Raw genomic sequence first — 22,413 nt, 5'->3', positions numbered from 1 at the left:
GAAAGAATGAACTCTTAGTTTTCTTTTCAAATTATATGAAAATGTTTCTTGACTGGTTGTTTTCTATATTTTAAAGTCAGAAAGGGATAAAGTAGTAGTATATACTATTTCTGATTATCTTTCTATCAATAGAGAGAAAGGGAAAACAAAGTATGTTGACACGATAGAGTTTTCCCTTTAAAAACTTTTGAACTTGAAATTGAAAACATATATTGTCCACACCTAATATTTCTTATCAGGACTTATTTGGAGTTGCATGAGTTTTCTGAGGGAATATATTTGAGGAATTTTATCTTATAAAACGTGGAGATAGAGAACATTGTAGTCAGCTATAGGATAGTCCTCTGTTGTTGTTTCCTAGATTTTAGACAACAACTTTTAAGTTAATAATATTGAGTACCAAAATATCTGGGCTATAATAATTTAGAAAAATGCCAGAAAATTATAAAGGTGAGGGGGAAGGTTAATTGAAGCTAAATGTATCCCTTAAATGATAAGCTTTGACACTGTGAAGAGAGCTCTGGGGATAACAAATAGTACTCTGTCAGGGACAATTTTCTGGGCAGCTGAGGGGGTTTGCGTGATAAAGGAAGGCTGCGAGATAGCAGAATTGGAACTGCTTGACAGAATTTGCACAGTTAGTTCGGGATGGTGAGGACGAAAGTTGGTGCAACAATTGGGTGCTGGGAGGGGGAGAGGAGAAGGGCTCGCCAACCCGGGCGCTACGACAGGGTTAACCGCGGCGCCGCCCGGTGCACTCTGGGAGTTGTAGGCCGCGGGTATTGTGGGAGTTGTCGTAAAAGTCCGCTTTTTTTTGGTATGATGGCCGCCGCCGAGGCAGGAGTTGAGGGTTTCTGTCGTTCCGGACGGCTTGGGGGGTCTGTGTGCCGTCAGAAGGCCACCAACAGCCCCCAGGTCACCCAGGACCTGTTAATTGTGTGCCTGGGAGGTGGGCGAGAGGTCTGGTGGGTTAACGTTGGGGCCTGGTGTCGCTAGGTTGGCCCCCGGGCCTCTGGCGGCTACGAGCTACTTGAGGGGCTCCAGCCTGCCAGACCCTGGCCGTCTGGCATTCAGTCTTCAAAATATCTGGATAATTAGCGCCTAAGCGTTTGGGGTGTGCATTGTTTGGTTGTGGTTTGTATCCTGGATCGCTCCCTCTTCTCTTACAGTGTTCGACTCTGTATTTGTAGTCGTTGATGCTCACGACCCTATTTGGGGTTAGGTCGGGCTCGTTTTCTGGGGTCTGGTGGGATTTGTGCAATAGCTGTAATGTTGGAAAGTGTGGACGGCAGGGTCCTGAGTGTTGTCTGTCTTGTTTTAAGTGTAAGAAATTGTATGAGTTGTGAACGTGCCCCCGAGTGTGTTTGCTTCACTTTCTCTTGCATGTGGTGAACCTTGCCCTTGTTTGGTCATACTTGGAGGCAGTGTCTGGCGGTTCCTCCTTGTGAAATGCTTTTCTATTAACTTGGATGTGTTCTTAAACCTTTGGAAGCCTCCAGAAGACTGTTTTGCAGTTGTTTGTAGAACAGTTTGTAGAACAGTCTTTAAATTCAAAAATGAATTTAAAAGAAATACCACCATCACAATTACCTTTAGTTCTAGGGAGCAAGTCCCTTCACCTTTGTTTGCTGTGAAGTTTTGGGGTACTTATGGGAATCAGATTTGTTTTTAGCTGTGTTACCTTACTCTTGGCTGACAGGGTACTTCTGCATGTTGGGGCACTTTGATCTTAACTTGTTTTTGGATAATCTCTCAGCTTGAGGCAAAAAGGGACACTGTGTACTGACATGTAACCGCACCTATCAGAATCTCTAGATAACACCGGATTGCCCAGCAGGTCAGTACCTGCCTTAACACCTCTGCACAAACTCACTGTTTCTGCCACTATGGGCTGCTCCATAAATTCTGCATTATTTAGACAATCTGGTTGTTGTCTAGGTAACTTGAGGCCTATCTGGCCACGAAAAGCTATTTCTCAGGCAGTATTCATTTAAAAGCTCCCCCCCCCCCCAATAGAATTGGTGTCTAGAAAGTTTTTTCATTCAAGTTTGGTGAAGTGGGGGATTTGGAATAAGGTACAATGGTGTTTTTGGAAATCAGCTATCAATTTTTTTAGATTTGGGGGCAGACCATGTGACAAATGATTTATAGTGAGAGGGAAAAAAATTATTCTGTCTTTCTCTTCATATTTGAGGCCTATAAAACCTATTTCTATGTCATTTTTTTGGGCCACTTTCATATATCATTAAAAAGTCATTTGATGTTTTGTGATGAACTGGGTTTTCATAATTGAGTTTGTCTGAGTTTGCTTAGTACTTGGTATTTGAAAATATAGTAATGGTGGAGAAGGGAGCAAAACTGGATGGGTTTGTATACATATTTCTGTTGAATGTGATTTCAGGTAAAGATGGATAGACTAATACTGTTGGCTTTCTATTCAGGTCTCAGGAAAGTATTTCCTTCCCTCTCACCTAACCCCAGTGTATCTTAGAATATTAACTAACTTGCCAATTGAAAAAGATTGGGAAACTTATTTTAAGATTATGCATATTGTTCATATCTGTTATTGTTTGGTGACATAAAATGCTGGTGGGTTGGTTTGGTATCTCTGGAAAACTGAATGGCTAGAATTTGTAGATTTGAATCATAAAATCATTCAAAACCAACAACAAACACAATTTGCTTGAAATAAGATGCATACCTTTTTTAGTTGCCAAGTTACCCGTGACTTGGGTACTCAACAAATGGTTCATTAGAAGGTGCTTGGAGAGTAAGTGGGTACTTACTTTGCTAAGTTTAGAAATGTATCTCTGTATTTTCAAAGAGCCCTTTTTGGCATTTGTGAGTAGACACATCTCTATGAAATGGTGACATTTTAACATTTAGTTCCTGAGGCCTTTGTTTCGTACTCTACTTACTACCTCCATCACTTTAATTCTTCTGCTGGTGTGACAGGCATTTTGGAATACACAAAAATCAACTGTAGTTTCAGAAAACATGGTGAGGTCCATTACCTTCTGGTGACTATGTTTCGTAAGGTTGTATATATGTATTTGATAGATGTGTCAAACATGATCATTTTGAAATGATACCCTTTGTGATATCAAAGGGTAACTGGTAACATTCTTCTTTTTCTTTTTGCTTTAATTAAAAAAAAAAAAAAAGGTTTTTAAAAAGTTTTTAAGTAGGCTCCACATCCATTGTGGGGCTTGAACTCATGACCAAAAGATAATATGTCCCTCGCCCTACTGACTGAGCTAGTGGAATTGCCCCAGTGGTAACATTCTTGACACGGGTGTTATAAATGAAAGGCTTTGGTTGCAGGTGTTCCTTCAAAAGGAAATACAAACTTACTTCCAAATAATACAATGTGGGAAATAACAAAATTAAAGTTTTCATTTTAGATTGTAACCAAAATTTGGAAACACTTGGGGAGAGGGGTTGAGTAGGAATATCTGTTTGAGTCCTTTACACAAATACTTTCTAGTTTTGTTTCCCTGTACATAACTATTCACATTGCTGAAAACAATCATTTCTCATTAATGTATTCCTGCATCTGTGAACATTTGTGAGTGGTAAAACTGTCCATATAAGAGGACAAACCACCCATTCAGAATTTGGCCGTTATTTTGCATTTACATTATGTGAAGAGGAAGGATTATTTATTGTACTTTGTGCACTTGTATATGTATTTTGTTTTCTCAAGTGTAATACATTTGGTTTTAGATAGCAGTACTCTTAAACATGGAGTGCACCCCTCACCCACTCCACCTTTTGGAGGATAATATGGCTTCGAAAGAAGGAGAAAATTTTTAAAAATTTTTCATGCCTTTTGATGAATTTTATTTTCTGCTTCTTCCTACATATATTTCCAGGACAGGATACGTTATTTCTGCTCTGCTGGGCCTTATTTCTTGAAGACAGGTTACTAATCATATGATTTTTATAGGCAAGTCACAGCATACCAACAGTTACTTCAAAAGGTTGTATCTAGATTAAAAGATACTACTTCATTGGGGCGTCTGGGTGGCTTGGCTGATTAAGCTTCCTACGGCTCAGGTCATGATCTCGTGGTTTGTGAGTTTGAGCTCCGTGTCAGGTTCTCTGTTGTCATTGCAGAGCCTGCTTTGGATTCTCTGTCCCCTCTCTCTCTCTGTCCCTCTCCTGCTTGCATGTGCACATGTACTCTCTCTCAAAAATAAACTTAAAAGTATATTACTTCATCTACCATTGGAAAGAAAAAAAGATCATATGCATATGTCCTGCCACTGCAAGAATTCTAGCTAGACAAAACAAAACAAGAACTCTACCTGTATTTAAAGCTTCAAGAAACCATATGAGATCATTTTGCTTTGTCCTCTGCCTTCCTTATTTTTCTTTTTGTTCAACTTTCTCCCTTCAGTATGCTTTTTGTAGTTCTAGAACTTAAAAGACATTTTGGGGTTTTTTTGGAATTTTTTTAAACAAATTATTTGTTTCAACTTTTAAAACCATTTTTTCTCTCAAATAGTCATAATATTCAAAATATCCATGCTTTACGAAATCAAGAAGAATATTCTTGAAAAAAAAAAAGGAGTCTCAGAAGAGAGATAAGATTATAGAGTGTGTGTGTGTGTGTGTGTGTGTGTGTGTGTGTGTGTGTATGAAACAAAATAAGATTTTAGGACTAAAAAATACAATAACTAAAAACCCCAAATTCCCTGGAGGCGGTCAATTGCAGAATGGAGATAATGAAGAAAAGAGCGAACTTGAAGCTAGAATAGAAATTATACAATCTGATGAATAGAATGGAAAATGATAGAAAAAAATAAATGAACAGAGGCAATGGACAGTATCACAAGGTCTAACATTCATGTGAACCCCAAAAGGAGAAGAGAAAGAGTAAGACAGCAAAAAACATCTGAAGAAACAGCAGCAGAAAACTTCTCCAATTTGGTGAAAGATACACACTTAACAATCTCAAGGCCAATGAATCTCAACATAAATTCAAAGAAATCTGTACTGGACATATCACAAACTAAATATTTTAAATAAAGCATTATTGCCATATTACATTTTTATAACTAAAATGCTATACATGCTGTGTTTCTATATTCCGTGAAAAAATGAGTTAATCGCTTCCTCAAACCTCAGCACCAAGTGCCAGAATTTGACCTACAAAAAAACTAGGACGTGTGGCTTTGGTTTCCTTTTCTGTCATAAACCTTTTCTGTCATTAATGAAGAGATGCATGATTTGTCATTTTCAGACAAGTTTACTTGAAGACAGTATTAACTTCATGCCTGACACTCTCATGAAATACATATTTGTGAACTTTTTATTAAGACCATTTAAGAAGACATTTTTTAATGTAAAAGAATAGAAGAGAGCAGTTGTGTATGTTTACGAGTCTAAAAAATTATTTGTAAACTGCCTTCATGGTTTAAAAAAATTCAAATCCATGTTTCTGGATTTTAAATTGTTTTTTTTTAATTTTTATTTTTTTAACGTTTATTTATTTTTGAGACAGAGAGAGACAGAGCATGAACGGGGGAGGGTCACAGAGAGGGAGACACAGAATCTGAAACAGGCTCCAGGCCCTGAGGTGTCAGCACAGAGCTTGACACGGGCTTGAACTCACTGACCGTGAGATCATGACCTGAGCCGAAGTCGGCCGCTTAACCGACTGAGCCACCCAGGAGCCCCTTAAATTGTTTTTTAAAGAATTTTTTTTGAGGGAGTGGGAACCATATTTTCAGTGAAGTTGTATTAAAAGAGTGGCCAACTTATTCCTTTAGTATTAACCAAAAGTAATAGAGTATGTGCAGTTTATAAGATGGAAAGAAAAGGCCCATTGTATTAGTTAAAATGAAGACCTCAATGATTTTAAACTTTCGTGTACTCTTTGTTATAATTGTAGAATTTGAATTTATAATATAATAAGAGTTAATTTTAAGATACCTGTGAGGGGCGCCTGGGTGGCGCAGTCGGTTAAGCGTCCGACTTCAGCCAGGTCACGATCTCACGGTCCGTGAGTTCGAGCCCCGCGTCAGGCTCTGGGCTGATGGCTCAGAGCCTGGAGCCTGTTTCCGATTCTGTGTCTCCCTCTCTCTCTGTCCCTCCCCCGTTCATGCTCTGTCTCTCTCTGTCCCAAAAATAAAAATAAACGTTGAAAAAAAAAAAAAAATTTAAGATACCTGTGAAATGGCTTATTCCTTGATAAGATTCTATATATTTTTTTGAGATACATATTTTTTTTTTGCATTCTAACAAGATTTTAAAAGAAAACTAATAGTAAAGTAAATGAAACTGACTTACAGTCTTCTACCTGAGGAGGAAAAGTTGGAAAGAACAAAATTTTTAGAAATGCAAAGGTTCGAGATACGTAATATAAAGAGTTTTATAAGTCAGAAAGAAAGATAGAAAGTTTAAGCCACGGCTTGACGGTTCACAAAAGAAAATAAAACTGTCAATACATCATGTGTTTTCCAAAGATGACCACAACAATATCTCCCAGCTGACTGCTCTTCTGCAATGTGATATTGTCACAGTGTCATCAAAAGGTGGTATTTCTCCACTTCCTTAATTTTGGGTAGGCCCTTTGACTGCTTAGACCAAGAGAATGTGGTAGAATGGATGATATGCCAGTTCCAGGTGTTGGTCTTACATGGCCTGACAATTTCTTCCTGCTTTTTGGAAGCCAGCCACTATGTGACAGATGCAATTACCCTGAAATCACTATGTTGTGAGAAAGCCAAAGTCATTTAATAAGGCCTGGAGGATACATCTATTGGAGAGGCCAAGGAGCATCAGGGGACCAGACCTATAAGTGAAGAAGCCATTTTGGAAATGGATCCTCCAGCCCCACCTGCCATGTCGGTTGCTGTGTCAATCGGATGAACCGTCCAGTAGAGCACTTCCCAATTTTTGACCCATAAAATCATGAGCAAATAAAATGGTTTGTTTTAAGCCTCTGTGGTTTTGGGTGCTTTGTTTTGTGTCAATAGATATGTGGGGAAATAGTGGGAAAAAATGATTTCATAATTTTAAAAATAGCAGTATAGGAGAATATATTCACTAAGACTGTCAAGGAATTAGTATTTACTAGTACAACAAGGAATGCCTAGATCATCAAACAAAACTAAGAGCCTCAATAGAAAAATGCACCAAGGATATGAACAGGCTAATGACATAGAAAGAAATGCTCAAACTCACCAGTAATGAGAGAGGTTCAGATTAAAGCCACAATAAAATATCTCTTTATACCCAATAGACTAACAAAAATTAGAAAGATGGATAATGTCATTGCTGATGGGGATGGGGATGGGTAGGAACTCTCATACACTGTTGCTTAGGGTAAAGTGTTAGAGCCATTCTGGAGAGCAGTCTGGCAAAATTTAATGTAGATATTAAATTGTTTCTGGGTATATGTCCTCAAGATGTCTTACACAGGTCTTTAAAGGAACAAATATGAGGATATTAGTCACATTGGTTTTTTGGTGGCAGAAATTTCAAGCTAATCTGGGTTTCTTAACCATTGATAAGAATAGGTAAAATACAGTGGAGGCATATACATACAGTTATGCATTAGACAGAAGCAAAGGACTACATATATCTACCACATATGCATATGTTTTAAAAATACAGTTTCATGAAAGTAACAAACGAGTCTATAACATAATTCCATTTGTATAAATTTAAGACACATGGGCACAAAAGTGTCTTGCAAGAAAATATTAAAAAACCTGTGTCAAACACATTGGAATGGTTTCCTAAGGAGAAGAAAAAAGTTGCCTATAGTGGGAGAAGGCATGGGGAATGATGTAAAAGAAATTAAAGGCCAATGATGATAGTGTGCCCTAAAGCAATGTGTATGAGCAAATGTTCTGTGCCCGAGGTCCAACAATACCTACTCTGCCCAAGAAGAGAAGATTATAATTCTCCGAGAGTCCAAAAGAGTAAACTGAAAGAGTAGAACTATATTAAATCTGCCACACTTAGGGGGAAAAACTTTAAATGAGAACAGTACATACAAAAGTGTGGTCAAACAGGCAATATCCTATTTGATTGGATATATAAATTGGTATGACCTTTTAAATGACAGTACAAAGAGCCTTAAAGATGCTTATGTCCTAGCAACAACTGTAAGATGAAATTTAGAAAACAAAACCATTTAAATAGCAAACAAAATACCTAGGGATATATCTAACAAAGTATGTGTAAGACCCATAAGTGGAAACTAAAACATTGCTGGGAGAAACTAAAGAATATCAAAATAATGGGAGAAATACCATGTTCATGGATTGGGAGACTCAATATTGTTAAGATTTCACCTCTCTTCAAATTGATCTATAGATCCAAAGAAATCCCAATCAAAACACCAGTAGGCTTTTAAATTATTTTTACAGAGTTCAGCAGGCTAACTTTATAAGGAAATGCAAAGACTCTAAAGTAGCTAAGACAAGACAAAGAAGACCTACTCTATCTGATTTCAAGACTTACTTTATAGTAATGTACACAGTGTCATTTTAACAATGATAGAGATATAAATCAATGAGACAAAGTTGAGGTGTACACATATATCAAGTGATTTTCAATGAAATTGATGAGGTAAGTCAGTAGGGAAAAATAATTTTTCAATAAGTGGTGTAGGAACGGTTGGATATCCAGTATGTAAAATGATGAGCCTTATTCCTAGCCTCATACTATATACAAAAATTAACTTGAAATGGGTTACAAACGTAAACATAAGAGGGAAAAATTCTAGGCAAAACAAAAGGAAAATCTTGGTGATTTAGGTAATGCAAAGATTTCTTAGATAAGACAGAAAATAGGAAGCATTTTAAAAAGTTGATAAATACAGGTGCTGTGCAGGCTCAGTAGGTAAAGCATGTGACTCTTGATCTCAGGGTTGTGAGTTCTTGCCCTATGTTGGGTGTAGAGATTACTTAAAAGTAAAATTTTTTAAAGTTGAGAAAAGTAGATAAATTGGGTTTCATTAAAATGAAAAAAACTTCCTTTTCAAAATACACTATTAAGAAATAAAATGACAATCCATAGACTGGGAAAAAATATTTGCAACACTTCTGATGAAGGATTCCTCTTCAGGATATATAAAGAACTCTTAGAACTCAGTAATGAGAAGACAGACGACCTTATTAAAAGAATGAGCAATCTGGGACACCTGGGTGGCTCAGTCAGTTGATTGTCTGACTTTGGCTTAGGTCATGATCTCATGGCTCATGGATTTGAGCCCCACGTTGGGCTCAACTCAGAGCCTGGAGCCTGCTTCAGATTCTGTGACTCCTCTTGGTGCCCCTCTCCTGCCCACGCTCACTCGCTCTTTCTCAAAAATAAACAAACATTAAAAAAAGAATGAACAATTAAAAGATGGTCTTTGTGTTGGCTCCAAGTTTATTTCTTTACTACAGTCTGAGACCTTTTAGCTAAACGCCCACTAATGTCAAACTCAAAATTTTACACATCTCATTATTTACAAAATAGCCCAAACAAGTTGATTTTTAGCCATTTAGAACCTGCCTGCTTTGCACACTCCAGGTAACCTCATTCTACTCTGCTGGCAATCAATAAGATAGGCTGTGGGCCATAAAGGCCCCAAACCATTGCTGCTGACTTTCCAAGCTCTGACACAGAGTTGCCCTACTATAGTGCTGGAGCATATCACCTAGATATGTAAGCTCCCTGTCCGATTTCCCTCTCCTCTAGGAGTTCCCTTGCCTTCCTCCCTTTTTGGATGGCGACCCCCTCACTGTCAGCCTCCAGACAGTCTCAAGCTGTGAGAGACTTCATTCAACCCTGAAGACTCATGCAACTCTGTCCAAGTGCTGCCCAATAAAGCTCATATGTTACTGCTTCTGTTCTTATCTTTTTCCTTGATCAGTCCCCAAGTCCCTCAAATCCCCTACAAGACTCTAACAGACACTTCACAAAAAAGAAATGACTATCCAATAAACACATGAAAAGATGCTCATTATCTTTACTCTTCAGAGAAATGCTAATTAAAGCCACATTGAGTTACCACTATATACCCACTAAATGAAAAAGACTGACAGTACTAAGTGGTGGTGAACACTCAGTGCAAAATGATATAGCCACTTTGGAAAACCTTGTCAATTTCTTATAAAATTAAACATTTACCATGTAATCCATAATTCCACTCCTCAATAGTATTTAGTCAAGGGAAATAAAGGCATATGTCCACACAAAGACTTGTATGTGAACATTCATAGCTGCTTTATTCATAATAGTCAAAAACTGGAAAGTCACATGTTCATCACCTGAAGAATGGAAAACCAAATGGAATACTACTCAGGAATGAAAAGGGATAGACTACCAATATTGCACCATGGCTCAATCTCAAGGACGTTATGCTAATGGAGAAGCCAGACACAAAATATACTGTATTATTCCATTTATATGCATTTCTAGAAAAGGAAAAACTAGAGCAATAGTAAATAAAACCATTGGTTACAATGGATGAAGCATCAGGGAGGGGATTGACTATAAAGCATGAGGAAACGTGTATCTTGATCATGGTAGTTAATGCAACTCTACCTATTTATCAAAAGTCATCAAACACTTAAAATCTGTGAATTGCATTTAAATATGCCTCAATAAGGTAGACTGAGGAAAAAGCAAAGTGCTCATGCTTCTTAACTTAGTAATTGCATTTCTAAGAATTTAATATAAAGAAATAATCTGAGATGTGTTTAAGACATACTAGAGCGTTCATTTCAACATTTTTTATAATAGCTAAACACTTGAAACAACCTAAATGCCCAGGAGTAGAATATTGTTTAGATCTGTCTGTGATTCATACAGGGCATCTATCAAGCCATTAAAAATTACATAGAAAATAGGAGTTGGAGAAATGTGTGCTATTTTACATAAAAAGGCATATTACAATACAGTATGTGCTCTAGTTTTTTACTTCTGTTTTTATTTTAAAACTGGAAGTTAATAGAGTGAAACATTTTTCACTATGTCATTGATAAATGAGGTGCGAGTGGGATTTTTGTGATATTATGCAAGTGAGATTTGAAAATCTGCTACCTCCATATATGTTTTCTTCTTCTCCTTGGAAATGGGAGAGATGAAACATTTAGACCAACGTTCTTTAGCAACAAGATAGGCCAAGTTCACTATTTCTTTTTATTATAAAACAGGGATTATATGCACCCTGAAGGATATTGACTAATATTTACAAATCCTCAAGCTGATACCCTTAGCTTTGATTTTATATAAAAAAAAAACAACAAACAAACTCCTTAAATTAGTTTATGAGGATAGTTATCCATCTGTATCTAAAATCAGAAGAGAGTTGAAATGAGATTAATTAGACACAGACCTACAATATATTTCCTGGGGTATGGCAAGGATCAGAATATCTCATCTTACCTATAGCTTGCAGGTAAAATGTCCCATATGCTGGTTGAGCAGCCCCAGAGCAGGAATTCAGGATGACTTGGAGTACTGAATATCCCCACCTTGAGGCAGGGAGGGAAGGTAAAACAGATAAACTCAATAGTGTTTGAACAGATAAACTCAATAGGGAATAAAGGGCCTTTGAAATCCTTTGATTGGTCTCTCTCTTGGTGTCCTGAAATTTTCATTTCATAATTGAAAGAATAGATCAACTCAGAGATCTCCAGTTTTGTATCTCCAACTTTGACAGGCCCTAGAACATCAAGGAAATATCTAAAATTAGATGTATTTGGGGGTGCCTGGCTGTCTCGGTAAAGCATGCGCTTCTTGGGGTTGTAAATTCAAGCCCCACATTGGGTGTAGAGATTACTTAAGAAATAAAAATCTTTATTTTTTTAAGTTTATTTTATTTATTTATTTATTTATTTAGAGAGAGAGAGAGAGAGAGAGAGAAAGAGAGAGCAGGAGGGGCAGAGAGAGGGGAAGAGAAAATCCCAAGCAGGCTCCACCCTGTTAGCACAGAGCCTGACGCAGGGCTTGAACCCACAAACTGTGAGATCATGACCTGAACCAAACCAAGGATTGGACACTTAACCGACTAAGCCACCCAGGTGCCCCAAGAAATAAAAATCTTAAAAATAAAACAAAATTGGATATATGTTTCAGTATCTATTCACTTTTTTAGAGTAAAGTAAGAAAATGTTAGTAGTAGCATTCAAACATTTCAAGCATGTTTTGTATACACTTGTAACCCTGTACTCAAAAATTATAATCTTGTCCACAAATTTTTTTGTTTTGTTTTGTCTGTAAGTTTGCGATTCATTGGACTTTTTATAAACAGGATCTTCTTTTATGTTAAGCCCAGTTTGTTAAAATTTTGTGAGAATAAGAAATATTCTTGGTTTTAGAAAGCAAGTATTTTTTAACATTCCCATTTAAATGATTAAAATATCTCATTCATCAAATGATGAATGAGTACCTTTTTAAGAGGGACTTGCGAAAATATTACAAGTGGGCCCTTTGGTGTCTGTACAAATCTAGGCCAAGAAAGAGAACTACCTTAAGGAACTTACAAAAATGTCCATTCATATCTTCACCAAACACACATATACATATATAGTGAAATGTGGAATATAGTTATAACTAAGGCAATTCGTACGGAGAAATATCTAAGACAATGTATGGATTGGTAACAGAAAACAGAGCCCCCAAACTGCTCATGTCTTGCGTAAAGGTCGTTTCTCCCTAATTTAAACTAGGGTGTCAGTGTGCTATTTCCAGATGATTGGTGTCAGAGAGCTATTGTCATTTATACCCGTGCATTTTCTTTCTCTCTGAATTTCATCTAAGACAGGTATGCCGGAACCACGAGTACTTGTTTGCATTGCATCCAGCTATAAATCGAGACCACAACCTTTGTGCTCTAAGAAGGAAGCCATTTCACCTTTACTGTATTCACATATTCTTTCTCTCTCTTTCTCTCTCTCTCTTTTTTACTCTTTGGTATTCAGAAAGTAGAATGCTGTTTCCTAAATAGACTGTTTGTATGTATTTCTGGTGATTGTTTGTGGTGAGTCTAGTTACTGATTTTCCATCTGTTTTTCACAACTCACTTTTCAGTGGTTCTTTGTATTGCTAAGCTAACTACTGATTTTTGCAGCTGGCTTAAAGCAAACATGTATTTCTTTTTCATGAATCCCACTTTCTCGCTAGCTTTTCTTGTCCATCGTAATGTTCTCAACTTGATGAATCTTCCATGTATGTCACCTTTAAAAATAAAATGGCCACTTGTTAACAAAATGAGTTTATTTGGGAATAGTGGAGGAATTGCATGCAACTGGGGACAAGGCACCTGGAAAAACCACGGGCAAGTCCAAAGAGACAAAGGGAAGGTAAGCTTTTATTAGGCTTTACAAAGAAATTGAGGAGGGTTGTTAGGGAGGAAAGGTCATTGGAGAAGAACACAAGTTTGAGGTTGTGGTGATTTCTCATTGGCTGTAAGGGGTGGGGAGTGTGTTGTTCCTGGGGCGGAAGGAGACCTTCCTTCTTGATGTTTGTGTAGGCAGCTACCAGCGGTGTGCATGGGAGCGCTCCCCCTTCATGGTGTCCCAACTCCATTGTCAATGAGGTTTCCTTTGTTCATTTTCTTTTTTTTTTTTTATTAAAATTTTTTTTAACGTTTATTTATTTTTGAGACAGAGAGAGACAGAGCATGAACGGGGGAGGGTCACAGAGAGGGAGACACAGAATCTGAAACAGGCTCCAGGCTCTGAGCTGTCAGCACAGAGCTTGACGTGGGGCTTGAACTCACGGACCGCGAGATCATGACCTGAGCCGAAGTCGGCTGCTCAACTGACTGAGCCACCCCCGGCGCCCCTCCTTTGTTCATTTTCACAGATATATGCTGGAAACTTTGAAAGAGTAAAAAAAGTATGTGGTGTGTGATTTCAGGAATATATGATTTAGAGGTACTTCAAACAAAAGCACATTAGTCATATTAACAATTGCCAACAGACCATTTTTTAAATAGTTTATTTATTTTGAGAGAGAGTGAGAGTGCAAGCAGGGAAGGGGCAGAGAGAGAGCGAGAGAGAGAGAATCCCAAGCAGGCTTCGCACAGTCAGCACAGAGCTCAATGTGGGGCTTGAACCCACAAACCGAGAGATAGTGACCTGAGCCGAAATCAAGAGCCGGACACTTAACTGACCTGAGCCACTCAGGCACCCCTTAATGTCTTTTTTTAAAAAAGGTCTATTTGTGGGGCACCTGGGTGGTTTAGTCGTTAAGTGTAACTCTTGATTTTGGCTCAGGGCATGATCTCAGGGTTGTAGGATCAAGCCCCACACCCTACTCTGCACTGAGCAAGAAGCCTGCTTGGGATTCTCTCTCCTCTCTCTGTTCCTCCCCTGCTCACGCTCTCTTGGTCTCTCTCAAAATAAATAAACAAACTTAAATAAATAAACAAAATAATTTTAAAAGACATTAATAAGACAAAAGTTGGGAATATAAGATGGTAAGAATACTGTTAATTTTTTAAGTGGAATAATGGTATTACAGTTTTGTTTTTAAAAAAGATCCCCTTATGCTTGTTGGGATGAGTATCCAGTGTTATATGTAAGTGATGAATCACTGGGTTCTACTCTTGAAACCAATAATACACTATATGTTAACTAACTTGCATTTAAATAAATTAATTAAAAATAAATTTTTTAAAGAGCCCCTTATAATTTAAGAGATACATGCAGAAATATTTATAGGTAAAATGATTATGTTTTCTGTGATTTGGTTCAAAATAATTCAGGAGAGTGGGCATCCACCCCACTGGCTCAGTAGATGGAGCATGTGACTTTTTTTTTTTTTAAGTTTATTTAATTTTGAGAGAAGGAGAGAGTGTGCCAGTGGGCAAGGGGCAGAGAAAGAGAGAATCCAAGCAGGCTGTACACTCACAGTGTGGGGCTTGAACTCATGAACCTTCGGATCACGACCTGAGCCGGAATCAAGAGTGGGACACTTAACTGACTGAGCCACCTAGGCACCCCAGAGCATGCGACTCTTGATCTCAGGGCCATGAGTTTGAACCCCACATTGGGCATAAGATTACTTTAAAACATAATAAAGGAAAGGAGAAGTGGATAGTTGTATAAACAAGATTGGGCATGAGTTGATAGTTATGAAAGTTCATTATACATAGGAGTTTATTATATTATCCCGGCTACATTTTTATATGTTTGAAATTATCTGCAACAAAAAGGTAAATGCATTTCTAAAAGGTTTAATAATCTTATACGAATAACCTTGTAATAGGCTTTTATAAATCACTAGGAAAAAGAGGAATATACTAAGTGAGCAAAAGATGTGAACAAGCAGTGTGCAAGAGAAATGTATAAATGGCAAAAAAGCATATGAAGAAAACTTCAGTCTCAAAAACATGCAAATTAGGACAATGTGTAATATTGTGATTTATGGTGAGAAACACATATTTGGTCTCTATCCACTCTTATTGGCTCAGAGCTCCCCAAGCCCTTGGAATTTCCTAAGGAAAAAGAGCAACGGGAGCATCTTTTGTCATAATATTTGGCCTTATGTGATCAGTTCCTCAAACAACACCATAGTCATAAAGGTGAAAGGAGTGTATTGTTGTTCATAACAGGCCCTTTCAGCCACGTCTAAGTTTATGTTAATGAAGTGAGTTTTGAAGAACCCTTAGGAATGGGGCTAGTTGTCAGGGGAGCCAACTGGCATTAGGGGGTTGGAACTTTCAGTCCCATCCCTCACCCTACCTCTGGAGAGAAGACAGGGGCTGAAGGTTGAATCAATTGCCAATGGCCAATGGTTTAATCAATTGTGCCTAAGTAATGAAACTTTCATAAGAAACCCACTAGTATGGGGTTCAGGGATCTTCCAGGTTGCTGACCATGTGGATGTGCTGGGAGGGTGGCATGTCTAGAGAGGGCACTGAAGCACCACGTCCCTTCCCACATATCTTGTCTTCCCCTATGTGTGTTTTCCACCTGGCTGTTCCTGACTTATATCCTTTCCTAATAAACCGGTAACCTAGTAAATAAACTGTTTTCCTGAGTTCTGTGAGCTGTTCTACAAATTAATAGAATCCCAGGAGGGAGTCTTAGGAACCTCCAGTTACAGCCAGTTGGTCAGAAGCACAGGGGACAACCTGGACTTGGAACTGGTATCTGAATGGGAGTGGTCTCCTGGGACCTAATGCCATCACCACATAGCATCCAAATTGAGTTCATTTAATTGCTTGGTGGTGTTGGAAAACACATTTGGAAATGAGATAACTTTTTTTTTCACTTGTAGAATTGACAGAGAAAAAAGTTTAACAATAACTACTATTGATGAGGATGAGGTAAAGCAATAGTCCATTTACCACTCACTAGTAGACAGATAAATCCAGTAGGTCCCTAGGGATTTCTTGGTTGTCATCTCTACCTTCTCTGAAGGGTGGGCATTATTTGTCATTCCCATTTTACATGTGAGCTTACTAAATGCCAGAATTATCCAAGGTCACACAACTAAGGGCTTGTTTTTTTCCTTCTACTACTGGAAAAGAAGATTCTGTTGATGAAATATTTTGCAATATATATGATAATGAGTTCTCCAGAGTTATTTTCTGACCTGGGTGATCCCAGATGATTGAGAAACAGAGCAGACGTAAGCCCAGCCCATGGCTGGGAGCAAAGCCCAGCTGATGCCAGCCTGTATCAGCCAAACCCTAGTCTACCCACAGACTTGGGAGTGAGAAATAAAAGTAGTTCATTGTACACCAAGGAGGTTTTGTGGTTGCAAGCAGCCAGCAGCTGCCTGAGGCGTGTCACCTCCCTCCCCTCCCTACTGCTCTTACACAGCAGTCCAGCTAGTGCTTTAGCCCTACAACCACTAGGCATGCTTCTCCCTCAGTTCCCTCAATACTGGGGTGTTAGGAAAGGCAGGCCGCTTATTTCTCCACCTTTTTACCTTGTTTCAAAGAAGATTTGAGGAAGCTTATTAAAATTCTCATAATGCAAAATAAAGAAAACTAGAAGGGCACTAGAGATAGGGAAATCTGTTTAGATCCCCTATATAGATAAAGTGAACATAGGCCGCTAACGATATCTATTTCACAGAAGTGTAACAGGTATTCTGATTTTTTCCCACGTCCTATATATAAACTGGGTAACATGAGATAGTTTTCCAAAGATCCCATCATTCTTAAGAGGTGGCAATGAAGTTGGAGACTTACTACATGGCCTACCTGGGATGACAAATAGTAACTAACTGATAGTTCACTACTTTTAACAGCTTGCTTTTCCCACTGCAGACAGCAAACAAACTAGTTTCGGGCAGCTAGGACAATAAAACGTGGCTTTTTCCATTGTTTCACAATTTCTGTTCTTGGTTCTATAAAGGAAAACTCCATAAGTTATAACTGAAGAGAAAAATAGAGCCAACAGACAAGCTAGAAAGTTTAAAATTTTTTAATTATTATTATTATTATTTTGAGAGAGACAGACAGAGCATGAGCAGGGGGCGGGCAGAAAGAGAGAGAGGGAGACACTGAATCCGAAGCAGGCTCCAGACTCTGAGCTGTCAGCACAGAGCCCGACGCAGGGCTTGAACTAGTGATCTGCAAGATCATGACCTGAGCTGAAGTCAGATGCTTAACCAACTGAACCACCCAGGCACCCCAAGCTATATAGTTTTTTTAAGTGGTGACTGATTTTTTCAACTGGAAGTTATTGGTCCCTGCCACTAATTTTTACTCTTTTCTTCAACAATAATCCATTCGGGTGTGCCTGGGCGGCTCAGTCCATTGAGTGTCCAACTCTCAATTTCAGCTCAATTCATGATCCCAGGGTTGTAGGACCAAGCCCTGTTTCAGGCTCCATGCTAAGTGTAGAGTGTGCCTAAGGTTCTCTCTCTCTCTCTCTCTCTCTCTCTCTCTCTCTCTGTTTCTCTCCCTCTGCCCCTCTATCCCCCCTCGCATGCCTCTCTTACTCTCTCTCTCAAAAAAAACAAAACAAAACAAAACAAAACAAAACAAAAACAAAACAACCCAATAATCCATTGGTTCACTTAATGAATGCTTATTGAGAGCCTACTGTACATTTATCAGGACTACATTGGTGAATGAAAAAAATAGACCTTTATGGAGCTTTAAGTATAGATGCTGTAGGATGAACTTTGGTGCTTTTGAAGACCATAGGGTAGACCCTTATGGCTTTGAGCTCAGTAACAAGAGAGGGCAGGGGCCAGAGTCAGGTACGCTTCCTTAGGATACATCCATGCACAGTATTAGTTTTCTATTGTTGCTGTTACAAATTCCCACAAATAGGTGACTTAAAGCAACACACACTTGATATCTGACAATTCTTTAGGTTACGATTACCAGAAAGAACTCACTGGACTAAAGTTAAAACGTTCCTTTCAGAGATTGTAGGGAAGAGTTTGTCTCCTTGCTTCTTTTCAGCTTCTAGAGGCTGCCCACATTCTTTGGGTCACTGACCTCTTCCTCCTTCTTCCAGCCAGCATCACTGCAGGTCTCTGACCATTCTCCCATGGCTGTATCTCCTTTTCTGACCAAAGTTGTGACAGGTCCTCCAATTTTAAGAACCCATGTTCTTAGGTTAAGCTCACCTGGAAAATCTCCCCGTCTTGAGGTCCTTAACTTAGTCATATCATCACAATACGTTGTCCTATATAGTAGCATTCACAGGTTCCAGTAGTTAGGATGTGGATCTCCTTAAGTGTGGGGAGTGTCAATGTTTTGCCTAACACACACTTACACATACAAAGGTAGTTATGTAATGAATATTAAAACTTATATAGAAATTATTTCAAAAAATGGAAATAAATAAAATGAACACAAACAAAAAGACTGGACCCTGAAACAGGGGCATACTCATTTTAGAAAGAATAGTTTTTCATGTATATATTATCAATATGTCTCTGATGAGATACTGCCACTGACATGGAAGAAAAAAGAAATCGAGAACTACAGCTATAGTAAACAACATGGATAATTCTTAGAAACGTGATGTTGAGTAAAAAAGCAAGTCCCAGACAACTACCCAAGTACAGTTCATAGGTCTATAGATGAGTTTCTTTAGGGCTACAATGCAGATTGATAAACTAGGTGGCTTTAAAGAATAAAAATTAATTCTCTCACAGTCTGTTGGCTAGAAGTCTAAAATCAAGGTATGGGTAGGGTCATACTCCTTATGAAGGCTCTAGGGAAGAATTCTTCCTTGCCTCTTCTGTTTTCTGGTGGTTGTTGGAAATCCTTAACATTTTTCAGTTTGTGGCTATACCACTACATTCTTCAGCTCATAGGACCTTCTTTCCTCTGTCTCTCTGTGTAACTCCAAATCTCCCTGTCCACATAAGGATACAGTCATTGGATGTAAGGCCCACCCTAGTTTAGTCTCACCTCATCTTAATTTGATTACATCTGCCAAGACCCTATTTCCAAATAAGGCCACATTCATAGGTGGGGGTGAGGGGAGTTAGGATTTCAGCATATCTTTTGGGGGACACAAACCCATATAGTCAGGTTTCCCAGGAAACAGACTCTGAGACTGAGATTTGCTTGCAGGGGATTTATTTATGGAGTACCCCGGGAAACAGCATCAGTAAGGGAGGGAGGGAATCGGGATTAAGCTGAGGGAGAAGTTGAACTGTGACGCAGGAGTAACAGAAGCCTGGGATGATGCCACACAGGGCTCTGAAGATAGGATGGCCTCACAGATGTCCATAGTTGGGATAAGTGGGCCAGGCATTTGTATTTCTGCTTTAACTTGGCATTGGATGCATCCTGCACATGTGAAAGGGGAAAAGAAGCTCCCTTCAGCCAAGAACAATTCCATAGAGGAACACAACTGGAACTCAGCAACCAGAACTCTGCAAATAAATGTCTTGGTCCTGGAGGGGATATCAAGATTGCATACCCTACTGTATTATGGTTTTCAATAGATCTCAAAAATCAGCAAAAGTGAACAATATATTATTAATTCATATAAATTTGTGATAAATTATTTACATGTATGTATATGTCTATATATGTTCTTAGTTTTTTGGTTCTTGAGTTGGATGGTGAATTTATAGTTTTTAATTATATTATGATTTATAACTAACTTATGTATTTCATGTAATCTTTTGCGTGTATCAAGTATGTAATCTCTGCACCCGATGTGGGACTTGAATTCATGACCCCAAGATCAAAAGTTGCATGCTCTACTGACAGGGCCAGCCAGGTGCCCCTGTGTCAAATATATTTACAAATATCATAAGAGGAAGAAAGAAAACTAGGCAAAGGTAATAAATATTAAAGTAGCTAGAAATTTTAGAAAAAACATGAGTAAAGATAGCAAATCCTGAGTCCATTGCTAAAGCATTCAGAGGAAGAAAAACTTCCCCTGAAATTCCCTAATGTTCTTTGCTTTAGTTTGCTTGTATTGCTGTCTAATGTTATGTTATTTTTGGCTGAAAGTATGATATTGACGAAGTATATTGTTTATTTTCCTTTTCACTTAATTTTGAATTGATTTGTTCACCATGGCACTAATTTATTTTAAGTGAAAGAGGGGGTAAGGTTGTTGGAGTGATTAATAGATCTGTTGGTGGAATAAAGAAATCCAGTTAATGAACAATATTGATATGTCAAGTTTTCACCATGGTATTTTTTTTTAAGTGTATTTGTTTATTTAAGTAATCTCTACACCCAATGTGGGGATGGAACTCACAACTCCAAGAACAAGAGTTGCATGCTCATAGGACAACTGGGTGGCTCAGTGGGTTAAGCTTCAGATAAGCTTGAGTTTGGCTCAGGTCATCATCTCACAGTTCATAAGATCGAGCCCTGCATAGGGCTCTTCTGGGTTCTATTGGGCTCTGCGCTGACAGTGCGGAGCCTGCTTGGAATTCGCTCTGTCTCTCTCTCTCTCTCTCTGCCTCCCCCTGCTCACACTTTCTCTCTCTGAAAATAAATAAATAAACATTAAAAAAAAAAAGTCACATGCTTTTATGCCTGAGCCAGCTAGGCACCACTCACCATGGTAGTTTTGATGGTATATTGAGTGGAGAAAGAAAGTTGTTGGAGTATGTTTGTATGATCACAGTTTTTACTTTAAAAAACGTGTGTGCAGGGGCATGTAGGTGGCTCAGTTGGTTAAGCATCTGACTCTTGATTTGGGCTCAGGTCATGATCTCACCATTTGTGAATTTGAACCCCACGTCAGGCTCTGTGCTGAGAGTAAAGAGTTCACTTGGGATTCTCTCTCTCTCTCTCTCTCTCTCTCTCTCTCTCTGCCCTTTCTCTGCTCATGCTCTCTCTCTCGCTCAAAATAAATAAACTTAAAAAATTTTTAAAAAGTGTGTGTATGTTGTATATATCATATAGCTTTATATTTACATAGAAAAAGAAATGGAAGAATGCACTCCAAGTTGCCAGGTGCCATCTGTGGGGATCAGAAATGGAGTGGGCTACTTTTTCACTTTATATACTTCTGTGAGCTTTTGAAACTAAAAAATAACATTAAAACATATGTTTTAATCACTTGTTTCAAAATGAATGGCTTTAGTTTTTTTAGGCAAGAGTTCATCTTCATGCGTTTTTTTTCCTTGTTGGAAAAATGGCAGTGCTACCATGACATTCGAATGGGATAATAATGTATGTGAAGTCAAGTTTGAAAATGCTAATGCAGTATTGTGGCACAATTAATGTGAACGTGCATGTCTTATAGTAATATTATTTTCTAACCTGTTGGAAATCTCCCAATTTCTCATGCCAAAAAATTTAGTTTCTTTTATCAAAATTTTAATGTTTATTTATTTTTGAGAGAGCAAGACAATACGAATGGGGGGAATGGCAGAGAGAGGAGAGAGAGGGAGACACAGAATCTGAAACAGGCTCTAGGCTCTGAGCTGTCAGCACAGATCCCGACGCAGGGCTTGAACTTGGGAATGGGGAGATCATGACTTAGGCCGAAGTCAGTCATCCAATCAACTGAGATACCCAGGTGCCCCCCAAAATTCAGTTTCTTTTAAATGTGTTAGTTCATCATGCACTATTTTTTTTTTAATTCTAGGATTGAACACCTTCTCACCTGAATTTAAAGGAGAGATTAAGTGCAATGTTTTGAGCTATGCTTAAATGAAGATGAAATAGAAGAAGACAGAACTGTTAAAAATATGTAAGTTTTATTACATGGCCAAATGAAGGATTCAGCTTTGTTGTCATGGTATTCTTAAAAATTCCTAGCTTCTATGAAATTCCCTAATTATGGAATTTTCTTTCATTGTATTGAACTACTCCTGTTTTTATCATGAAAATTTGATCTGAAACTCAATTTACAGAAATACTGAAAATGAATTTAAAATTAAATGGGACCATCTGTATACTAATATGATTCAATGTTGTTGATTCACATTTTCTCCAGATTAAAGACTGTTCTGAACTCTAAGTCTTTGAAATAAATGAGACTGAAATTTAAA

At 38.2% G+C, this 22,413-nt stretch overlaps 1 protein-coding gene across 1 annotated transcript in view; it reads left to right on the top strand.

Moving 5' to 3' along the window:
* Window positions 1–22,413, top strand: part of LOC144612954 (uncharacterized) — a 93,175-nt gene extending 70,762 nt beyond the window's left edge. Inside the window, exon 4 of the mRNA XM_078433383.2 lies at window positions 22,008–22,413. The gene's annotated coding sequence lies outside the window, so the exon portion shown is untranslated. The remainder of the gene's footprint in view (window positions 1–22,007) is intronic.

Source organism: Panthera onca, chromosome D1, assembly GCF_046562875.1.
Source record: "Panthera onca isolate mPanOnc1 chromosome D1, mPanOnc1 haplotype 2, whole genome shotgun sequence".
NCBI lineage: Eukaryota > Metazoa > Chordata > Mammalia > Carnivora > Felidae > Panthera > Panthera onca.
Note: the sequence above shows the minus strand (reverse complement) of the source record. Positions and strands in the feature narration are given on the sequence as shown.